Genomic DNA, 12310 nt, shown 5'->3' on the forward strand with positions numbered 1-12310 from the left:
AAATCCACACAGTTTGGGCAGAATAGTCCACTCAACAAATCATACTGAAAGAACTGGATATCCATAGTCAAAAGGAGAGAGGACCCCTATCTCACACCTTATCCTAAAATTAACTCAAAATGGATAAAAACCTAAAAATAAAAGCAATTACCATAAAGCTTCTAGAAGAAATTATAGGAAAATATTTTCAAGACCTGGTGGTATGTGGTGGATTCTTAGTGGAGATAAGAAAAGGACTGAAATGGACTACTAATGTTTAAAATATGTAGAAGTGTTAATTAGCTTTACTGTAAAGGTGTGGAAATGTATAGAGTGGGTGGTAACAAATAGTGAGTAACAGCTAATTTATAAATGGGGATGTGGCTGAAAATGGTAGTCTAGGTACGTAAATGCCAATTGACAGAATGCTAGAGAATATTCCAGGAACAGAATAGCATGGTAAACCAAGAGGTGGATGAGAATTTTGATTGATGGTACAGATTCAAGAGTGTCATTTGTGAGCTAGAGCAAATGTACATCATTACTGCAGGGTGATGGGAATGTGGAGAAGCATGGGAAAGATACAACAGGAGTGACCAATGGACTGTGGTTAGCAGTAATAATATAATATTCTTGCATCTATGCCAAAGATATACTGTGTTGATAATGGGGCAGTATGGAAAATGTGTGCCAAATGTACACTACGGATGTGGTAACAATCATATGATATTATGTTATCTGTAACAAATGTTCCACCATGGTGTGGTGTGTTGATAGAGGGGTGTTGTTTGGGAATTCTGCACATGTGCATGATTGTTTTCTAAGTTTACAACATCTGACATAAAAAAATATATTTAAAATATACTAATAGGATGGGTTGCAGGTAAAGTAAACCAAATGCAAGATAAGGACTATAATTAGCAGTAAGATTTTGACAATATTCTTTCTTAATTTGTAACAAATGCCTAGTAACAATGAAAGGTGTTGGTGGAGGGTTGATGCATGGGACCTCTGTATGATGTTATGTATGTTTGCTTTGTAAGTTCACAACTTTTATTATACACTTATTGTTTATGTTTGTTCGTATATGAATGATAATAATAAAATAGGGTGGTTTGGGGAAAAATACTTTGGTTAGTAGTAATATTTTGACAATGCTCTTTAATTATTAGTTTAAAATGTTTAACAACAATGCAAGATATTGGTGGTAGGGTGAGTTATGAGAGTCCTGTATGGTGTTACATATGCTTGTTTTATAAGTCCGCAACTATTACTATACACTTATTGTTTATATTTGTTTATGTGTGAGTGATATTAAAATGGATTCACAACCACAAAGATGGATAAGTTTAAGAACATATTTTTCTGGATACATAGCTCCATACCACCATACACACCCATGAAATTATCCAATCAAAAATGAAAACAAAATAAAAATATTTTCATGAAACAAAATCTGAGATAATTCATCTCTTGCATTCCAGCACTAGAGGAAATAATAATCATTGTTATTTGTCCATATCTCTTTTTTAAAAAACTTCCACTTATTGTTCTTTGAGTAAATTATGTTCCCTTTTTCATTATTAGGCAATTCAGATTAAAAATTAATATAAAATTTTCTATAACAATTTTTGTAAAAATTTAGTAAAATTTTTAATTTTATTCCCCAAAAAGTTATGAAGTTTTTTCTTTATTTTCAAAGAAGCTTTAGGTTATATAAATGTTACATCAAAATATAGGAGATACCAATATACCTCTACCCTCCCCCTTCGACACTTTCCACCATTAACGACATCATTTATTAAGATGGTACATTTGTTACAATTTATGAACACATATTGAAGCATTGCTACAAAGTTTGGTCTATAGTATGCATTATGGTTTACACTTTGCACTGCACAATTTTATAGATCTTGACAAAATGTGTAATGGCCTGTATCCATCCCTGCAGTACTATGCAGAACAATTCCAATGTTCCCAAAATGCTCCATGTTATGTCCATTCTTCTCTCTCTCCCCTCAGAACCTCTGATGACCCCTGCCTTTATATCAAAGCAACAAGTTCTTCCGTTACTACAGTAATAATGTCTACTTTAGTCCATTGTTCCATTTCCTCCCCCCCCTCCCCTTACGTTTGTTCATTCCTCTATCTTGAGGATTTCGGGATGGTGATGCCCACTCTGCTTTTGATTGAGAGGGGGCTTAGATCCCATGGAGAGATGGATGGAACTGTCTTGCCTGCAGCTGTAGATACTCTATTTTTTGAGATAGGCATTGTCCATCATCATCCTTTTTTTAGTTGTCCTGGGTGAATCCCCACTGCCCCAGAATGTGGGGATTTCTTAACCACAATGAAGCACCATTTCAAGCCCACTAGGACCATAATTTAGAGTGAAATAAAGGCAGAAAAAAAACAAAGATTGGAGAGGATGTGGAGAAATTGAAACCCTTGCGTAATGCTGGTGGAAAAAGAAAATTGTTCAGTCACTGTGGAAAATAATTTGGTGGTTCCTCATAAAGTTAAACGTAGAATTGCCATATGACTCAACAATTTCACTCCTAGATATATACCCCAAAGAACTGAAAACAGATGCTCACAGAAATACATGTACCTGCATGCTTACAGCAACATGATTCAGAATAGCCAAAGGGAAACAGCCCTTATACCCATCAATGGCTGAACAGATAAAGAAATTGTGTTATATCCATACAATGGAATTCTAGTCAACAATAAAAAGAAAGTACCAATACATGCTTACATGAAGAACTTTGAAACCATTCTTCTAAGTGAAAGAAGTTAGACCCAAAAAGTCACATAATGGGTGAATCTATTTACACAAAATGTCCAGGTAAATTAATAGGGATAGAAAGCAGATTGAGGGTAACCAGGGACAGTGGGGGATGGGAATAAGTATCAACTGCTTTATGGGTAAAGGCTTTCCTTTTTGTGTGAAGGAAATGTTTTGGAGCTAAATAGAGGTAGTAATTGTACAACACTGTGAGTGTATGGGCATAACTAGTGTTATTGTGCTTTGTAGATATTTCATTTTTCACAAACTGAAGGTGTGTGGCAATCCTGCATTGAGTAAATCTATCAGTGCAAGTTTTCCAACAGCATGTGCTCACTTTCATCTGTCTCTCTTACCTCATTTTGGTAATTTTCAGAATTTGTGAAACTTTTTCATTATTATTATATCTGATATGATAATATGTGATCTATGATGTAACTATTGCAATTGTTTTGGAGCACCACGAACCATACACATGTAAGACAGAACTCAATTGATAAATGCTGTGTGTGTTCTGACTGCTCCACTGACCACCTCTTCCCCATCTCTCTCCCTTTCCTTGGGCCTCCCTATTCGCTGAGACACAACTATATTGAAATTAGACCAATTAATAACTCTACAATAGCCTCTAATTGTTCAAAGGAAGAGTCACAAGTATCTCAATTTAAATCAAAAGCTAGAAAGTATTAAATTCAGTGAGTAAGACATGTCAAACCCAAGATAGGCTGAAAACTAGACCTCTTGGTGCCAGAGAGCAAAGTTGTGAATGCAAAGGGGGAAAAGTTCTTGAAGGAAATTAAAAGTGCTACTCCAGTGACTATACAAATCATAATGAAGCAAAACAACTTTATTGCTGATATGGAGAAAGTTTTAGTGATCTAAGGATCAAACCAGCCACAACATTCCCTTAAGCCAATGCCTAATCCAGAGCAAGGCTCTAACTCTCTTCTAGCTCTATCTATGGAGGCTGAGAAGCTGCGGAAGAATAGTTTGAAGATAGCAGAGATTGGTTATTGAAGTTTAAGGAAAGACGCCGTCTCCATAACCTCAAAGTGGAAGGTGAAGCAGCAAGTGCTGATATAGAAGCTGCAGTAAGTTTTCCAGAAGATACAGTAAATATAATTAATGAAGGAGGCCACACTAAATAACAGCCTTCTATTGGAATGAGATGTAATGTAGGATTTTCATAACTAGAAAGAAATAATGCCTGACTTCCAAGCTTCAAAGGACAGGTTAACTTTCTTATTAGAGGTTAATGCAGCTGGTGACTTCAAGTAGAAACCAATGCTCATTTACCATTCTGAAAATCCCAGGGCTTTCAAGAGTTATGCCACATCTATTCTGCCCATGCTCTATAAATGAATCAACAAAGCCTGGATGACAGCCTATCTGTTTACAAGATGGTTTATTGAATATTTTAAGCCTACTATTGAGATCTACTTCTCAGAAAAAGAAGATTTTTTTCAAAATATTACTACTCATTGACAATGCATCTGGTCACCCAAGACCTCAGATGGAGATGTACAATAAGATTCACAGTATTTTCATATCTGTTAATACAACATCCATCCTGAAACCCATGGATTAAGGGGTCATTTTGACTTTCAAGTCTTATTAGTTAATAAATACATTTCAGAAGGCAGTAGCTATCATAGACAGTGATTCCTCTGATGGATCTGGGCAAAGTAAGTTGAATACTTCCTGTAGAAGATTCACCATTCTAGATGCCATTAATAACATTTGTGTTTCATGGGAGAAGGTCAAAATATCAACATTAACAGGAGTGTAAAAGAAGTTGTTTCCAATATCATGGATGATTTTGAGACATTCAAGACTTCAGTGGAGCAATTCTTTTTTTTTTTTTTTCATTTTTTCATTTTTTTATTTATAAAGAAGCTTTAGATTATATAAATATTACATAAAAAATATAGGGGATTCCCATATGCCCTACTACCTCCCCCTCCCACTTTCCCACATTAACAACATCCTCCATTAATGTGGTACATTTGTTACAATTGATGAACACATATTGAAGCATTACTACTAACTGTGGACTATAGTTTACTCTCTATCCCACACAGTTTTGTAGGTTATGTTAAAATATGTAATGGCCTGTATCTGTCATGGCACTGTCATGCAGGACAATTCCAATGACCTGAAAATGCCCCCATTTCACACCTATTTTTCCCTCTCCCTCATCTCAGAACTTCTGGTGCCTACTGCCTTTATATCAATGATAAAAGTTCTTCCATTGCTATAATAATAATGTCTATAATAGAATGAAAGTAAGTCTACTTTAGACCATTATTCATTCTGCAATCTTGAGGGGAATGTTTCTAATTGTTTATAACTGTTTATAATTGTCCAATTATTTCTAATTGGGAGGGGACTTAGGTCCAATGGGGTAGATAGGTGGAACTATCTTCCTTTCTTTCTATTTCTTTTTAAATGTTATATTCAAAAAATATGAGGTCCCCATATACCCCCTCCTTCCTCACCCCACTCCTCCCACATCAACAACCTCTTTCATCATCATGGCACATTCATTGCACTTGGTGAATGCATTTTAGAGCACTGCTACACCAATGGATAATGGTTTAAATTGTAGTTTATACTCTCCCCCAGGCCAGCCAGTGAGCCATGGCAGGACATACGATGTCCAGCATCTCTCTCTGCAGTACCACCCAGGACAACTCCAAGTCCTGAAAATGCCCCACATCACATCTTTTCTTCCCTCTCCCAGAAAATACAGTGGCCACTTTCTCCACATCAATGCCACAGTTTCTTCCATTACTAGTCACAATAGTTCCGTAGTAGAATATCAGTAAGCCCACTCTAATCCATACTCTATTTCTCCATCCTGTGGACCCTGGGATGGTTATGTCCACTCCACCTCTATATCAAGAGGGTGCTTAAGAGTCCACAAGAATGATGGATGCAATTCTCCTGCTTGCAGTTGTGGGCACTCTTGGCTCACTGGTGTGGTGGTTGACCATCTTCCCCTCCTTGTTAGCTGGCCGGGGTAAGTCCACTGAACCAGAGGGTAAGAGTTGCAAGTCTGCTGAGGCTCAGGGTCCAACTGGCACATGGACAGTCCAGAGATTCAGGTCTCCTGAGTATACATCAACCCCAGTAAAAGTGACAGACAAGGAATGTGTAGAAAGGTCACATCTGAGTCCAACTCCATCACACTTAGGAACACAAATAGGGCCAACTGACATGGCACTGAAATCCAGAGCCATCTGCCATGATCATGGAACCTGTGGGTCTCTGTAGCACTCTGGAGAACCAGTACCAGGGGTTGTATCTACTTTGGCTATTTCTGGGACACTGCTGAGGCATGCATAAGTACAACCCCTCTGATGACCTCCTGACTCTTTTTTGGAGACTCATAGCCATATAAACTCATTTGTCCTTTCCATTTCCCCCTTTTATTCAAGGTCAAAAAGCAGTTTTTAACACCTGATATTACATGTGGGCTGAGATATTCTGCTGGTCTGAGCTGACCTTTTTATTCAAGGTGTTTTTCTAGTTACATCATCAGCTGGTGCTTAGTGGTAATCCCTTGGTGCCAGGAAGGCTCATCCTTAGGAGTTATGTTCCATGCTGGGGGGAAGGTAATGCATTTACATGCTGAGTTTGGCTTAGAAAATGGCCACATTTGAGCAACATGGAGGCTCTCAGGAAGTGACTCTTAGGCACCCAGCAGCTCTAGACCTAGTGCGTATTTCAGGCACACAGGCTCATAAGCATAGCCATCAGTATCAAGGGCTCATTGTTGGACCATTCTACCCTGTGTCAGATGCCCCCCTTAAGCATCTTAAACAGGTAACCTTCCTTATTATATTTTCTAAAGAGTTTTCTCAACATTATAGTTTCACCCACATACCTGACAATCTCCTATGTCCAAATATTCCCCCCACTCTCCCCCCAATTTATTGGGCCATCTGACCCATCCTCCCATCCCTAGACTTGCTCAAGCCCACAAAGCCCCACCCAAAGGTATCCCTATGCCCCCATTTTATTCCTTCCCTGTACAAATACTTACCTCCAGCTTATCACAGATTTCACCCATGTAGGTGTCAGTTTGCAACCTTCCTCTCCCCTCAACTTCTTTTAAGTCTATTACCCAGTCTCTACCTCCCTGAGACAGCTTGGTTTATTTATTTCATAACAGTGAGGTCATGTAGTATTTGTCCTTCAATGCCTGGCTTGCTTCACTAAACATAAGGTCCTCAAAATTCATCTGTGTTATCACATGTGTTTATACTGTACTCCTTCTTATAGCTGAGTAATATTCCATTGTGTGTATATACTACATTTTATTTATCCATTCATCTGTTGATGGGCATTTGGGTTGATTCCAACTTTTGGCAATAGTGAATAGTGCTGCTATGAACATTGGTGTGCATATATATATGTTTGTGTTCTTGTTTTCATTTCTACTGGGTATGTACCCAGCAGTGGAATTGCTGGGTCATATAGCAAATCCTTAGCTAGTGTTGAGAAACTGCCAAACTGTCCTACAGAATGGCTGGATCCTTCTGCATTCCCACCAGCAGTGGATGAGTGTTCCCTTTCCTCCACATCCTCTCATGCACTTGTAGTCCTGTTTTTCTGATAGCTGCCAGTCTCATGGGATTAAGACGGTATCTCATTGTAGTTTTGATGTGCATTTCCCTAACAGCTAGTGATTTTGAGCATTTTTTCATGTGCTTTTTACCATTTGTATTTCTTCTTTGAAGAAGCATCTGTTCAAACCTCTTGCCCATTTTTTAAATGGGTTGTCTTTTTATTTTTGAGGTATAGGAGTTCTTTATATATGCAAGATATTAGTCTCCCATCAGATATATGGTTACTAAATATTTCCTCCCATAGGGTAGGCTGTCTTTCACTTTCTTGAAAAACTCCTTTGAGGTGCAAAAGGCTTTAATTTTGAGGAAATCCCATTTATCTATTTCCTATAGATAAAGACCCTATAGATGCTTCAAGATCCTATAGATGCTTCCCTACATGGCTTTCCAAGGTCTTTATGGTCTTGGCTCTTATATTTAGGTCTTTGATTCATCTTGAGTTGATTTTTGTATAAGGTGTGAGTTGGTAATCCTCTTTGATTCTTTTACATGTGGATGTCCAGTTCTTCAGGAACCATATGTTGAAGAGGCCATTCTCTCCAATTTGAGTGGGTTTGGTGGCCTTGTCAAATATCAGATGACTGTATATATGAGGATTTATATCAGAATTCTCAATTCAGTTTCATTGGTCAGTGTGTCTATCCTTGTGCCAATATCATACTGTTTTCACTACAGTAGCTTTGTAGTATGTTTTGAAGTCAGATAGTGTGATTCCCCCAATTTCATTTTTCTTTTTCAATATGTCTTTGGCTATTTGGAGCCCCTTTCCTTTCCTAATAAATTTTATAGTAGTTTTTCTAGTTCATTAAAGAATGCTGTGTTGATTTTTATTGGGATTGCATTGAATCTGTAGATCATTTTTGGTAGGATAGCCATCTTAATTATATTTCATTTTCCTATCCATGAACAGGAAATATTCTTCCATTTATTTAATGTATTTGATTTCCTTGAACAGCATTATATAGTTTTCTGTGTATAAGTCTTTCACATCTTTAGTTAAATTTATTCCTAGGTATTTGATTTCTTTACTTACTATTGTAAATGATATTTGTTTCTTGATTTCCTCCTGAGATTGCTCATTATTGGACTTCTCAGGGTTTTCCACTTATAGGATCATGTCATATGCAAATAATGGAATTTTGACTTCTTCCTTTCCAATTTGTATGCCTTTTATGTCTGGTTCTTGCCTCAGTGCTCTAGCAAGTACTTCTAACACAATGTTAATTAGAAGAGGTGATAGTGGGCATCCTTGTCTTGTTCCTGATCTTAGAGGGAAAGATTTTAGGATTCACCATTGTAAATGACATTAGCTGTGGGTTTTTCATATATATCCTTTATCATGGTCAGAAACTTCCTTCTATTCTGATCTTTTGCAGTGTTTACATCAAGAAAGGGTGCTGGATTTTGTCAGATGTTTTTCTGCATCTATAGACATGATCATGTGATTTTTTCCTTCAATCTGTTTATATGGTATATTACATTGATTGATTTTCTTATGCTGAATCATCCTTGCATATCTGGAATGAATCCCACTTGGTCATGGTGTATAATTCATTTAATGTGTTGTTGGATATGGTTAGCAAGTATTTTGTTGAGGATTTTTGCATCTAGGTTCATTAGAGAAATTGGTCTGTAATTTTCCTTTCTTGTGGTGGCCTTGTTTGGCTTTGGTATTAGGGTAATGTTGGCATCATAGAATGAGTTAGGCAATGTTCCTTCTGTTTAAATTATTTGCAAGAGATTAAACAAGACTGGTGTTAGTTCTTTTCAGAATGTTTTGTAGAATTCATCCGTGAAGCCATCTGGCCCTGGGCCTTCTTAGTTGGGAGGCTTTTAATGACTGATTCTATCTCTTTCCTTGTGATTGGTTTGTTGAGATAATCAATTTCTTCTTTCGTCAATGTTGGCTGCTTATGTGTTTCTAGGAATTTCTCCATTTCCTCTAAATTGTCCTTCTTGTTGGAACATAGTTTTTCAAAGTTTCCTCTTAGGTTAGTCTGTATTTCTGTGGGGTCAGTGGTAATACTCCTTTTCTCATTTCTTATTTTATGTATTTGCATCTTCTCTCTTTTTTAATTTGTTAATCTAACTAAGAGTTTGTCAATTTTATTTATTTTCTCAAACAACCAGCTCTTGGTTTTGTTTATTTTTTCAAATGCTTTCTGATCTTTGTTATTTCTTTCTTTCTTCTTCCTTTGGGTTTAGTTTGTTGTTTTTTTACTAATTCCTTCAAGTGTGCAGTTAGTTTTTAATTTTAGCTCTTTCTTCTTTTTTGATGTATGAATTTATGGCTATCAATTTCCCTCTCAGGACTGCTTTTACTGCATCCCATAAGTTTTGATATATTGTGTTACAATTTTCATTAGTTTCAAGGTAGTTATTGATTTCTTCTGAGATTTCCTCCTTGACCTACTGTTTTTCTAAGAGTGTGAAGTTTAACTTCCATATTGTTTTGCCAAATCTGGGTCTCTGGCCCTTGCAGATTTCCAGCTTCATTCCACTGTGGTCAGAGAAGTTATTTTGTATGACTTCAATCTCTCTGAATTCATTGGGACTTTCTCTGTGGCCTAGCATTTGACCTATCCTGGAGAATGATCCATGTTCCTTTGTGAAGAATGCATATCCCTCTGTATTTGGGTGTAGTGTTCTGTATATGTTTATTAGGTTCAGATCCTCTAATATTTTGGTCAAAGCATTTGTTCCTTTATTGCTTCTCTGTTGAGATTTTCTGTCTAGTAGTGATAATGGTGTATTAAAGTCTCCCACTATAATTGTAGAAGCATCTATTTCTCAACTTAATTTTTCCAGCATTTGCCTCATGTATTTTGAGGTGCCCTTGTGAGCTGCATAAATATTTATGATTGTTTTTTCTTCTTGACATATATATATATTTATTAATATATAGTGTCTTTTTTGTCTCTTAAAATAGTTTTCCATTTAAAGTCTCTTTTGTCTGATATAAGTATAGTTACTCTTGCTCTTTTTGGTTATTGTTTGCCTGTAAAATTATTTTCCAGCCATTGATTTTCAGCCTCCTTGTTTCCCTTGGTCTAAAATGGGTTTCCTGGAGAATGCATAGAGATGGGTCATATTTTCTTATCCATTCTGCCAATCTGTATCTTTTGACTGTTGAGCTTAATCCATTAACATTCAATGTTATTATTGTCAAGGAATTACTTATATTAGCCATATTTTCTTTTGATGTGTGCATGCCATATTTTTTTTATGTTTCTCTTTTTGTCTTTTTAGTTGTTCTTACATTATCCAACTCTTTCTCTCTCCTATTTTTTTCATTTTGACCTGCAGAACTCCCTTAGTATTTCCTGAAGGGCAATTTCTTATTGTTATACTCTCTTAATTTTTGTGTATCTGTGACTATTTTGAACTCTCCCTTATTTTTGAATGCCAGCTTTTCTGGATAGAGCGTTCTTGGTTGGAAGTTTTTTCTTTTAGCACTTTAACTATGTCACTGTCTTCTTGTCTCCATGATTTCAGATGGATGAGAAATCAGAACTTTATCTTATCAAGCTTCCCTTTTAAATGATGATCTCTTTTCTCTTGCTGCTTTCAGTAGTCTCTTTTTGAGCATTCAACAATTTGACAAGTATATGGCTTGGAGTAGACCTGTTTGGGATGTGCTGAACTTCCTGGGCATGTACATCCATGTCCCTCAAAAGTGTTGTGAAGTTTTCAGGCATTATTTCCTCCAAGTCACTTTCTGTCCCCTTTACCTTCTCTTCTCACTATAACACGCCTATAATGCATGTTTTTTGATGGCTTGTAAGGATCTCAAGATAATTATGTTGAGCGAAATAAAGCCAGCTTCTAAAGGTTATGTATGTGTGCTTCCATTTATATAACATTCTTAAAATAACAAAAATATAGAGATGGAAAAGTGTTTAGTGGTTTTCAGAAGCTAGGGATGGGAAGAAAAGGCAGTGGCTGATGCTATAAAAAGATAGTACAAATACGATGGAATGTGTTGACTAAAGCAATGAGAATTTACTGGTTCAAGGTTTTGAGGCTAATAGAAGTTCAAAATGGAGATGACAGCAATGTCATGTTTCCTCTCAGAATATTATAGTGTTCTGGAGCTTGCTGCTGGTGATCCTTGGTCCTTGGCAATGCACAAGGCAGCCTCTCTTGGCTTGTCTCACCATCTGACTTTCACTCTGGCTATGAAAGTTTCCAGTAATCTGGATTAAAGCCCAACCTGATTCAGTGGGGCCACATTTTAATCAAAGTAACATCTTGAAGAGATCTTATTTAAAATGGGACCATACCCCTCAGAATATGTCCAAACCGTGATATACAATTCAATCCACTACAGTTGGCCCTCTGGACTCCAAAAAAGATGTGTTTTTTCCACAGCACAATATATTCATTCCATCATTACATCCCCAAGACATAAGTCACTTCAGTAACAATGCCAAGTACAAAGTCTCACCAAAGTCATTTATGTGTCCTGGGGCACAATTTGCCTCTGCCTGTGGACATGTGAAACTTAGAAAGTAAGTTATATACTACCAATATTCAATCGTAGAACAGTCATAGGATAAAAATTCCCACTCCAGAAGAAAGAAATTGAAATGAAAACAGTGGTCATGTGCCCAAACAATTTGGAAACCCAGTAAGATGAATGTCATCAAATTTCAAGGTCTGAGAGATAAGAATATATTGATAGTTGTCCTCAGGACCTGATGGAGTGGCAATCCCAGTCCTTCCAAGCACTTTTAAAGTGGTCATGACTTTCCTAAATACTGGGGTGAAGGCCCCACTATCTCCAAATATTGGGATGGCAATATTTTTCCTATACAATGGGGTGAAAGGCCTGCCCCTTCCAAGTGCAGGGCCAGATCTGCCCTTTCCACATACATAGGAGGGTGCATTCTCTTGGTCAAGGAGATCT

This window comes from Dasypus novemcinctus, chromosome 10 (genome assembly GCF_030445035.2).
Source record: "Dasypus novemcinctus isolate mDasNov1 chromosome 10, mDasNov1.1.hap2, whole genome shotgun sequence".
NCBI lineage: Eukaryota > Metazoa > Chordata > Mammalia > Cingulata > Dasypodidae > Dasypus > Dasypus novemcinctus.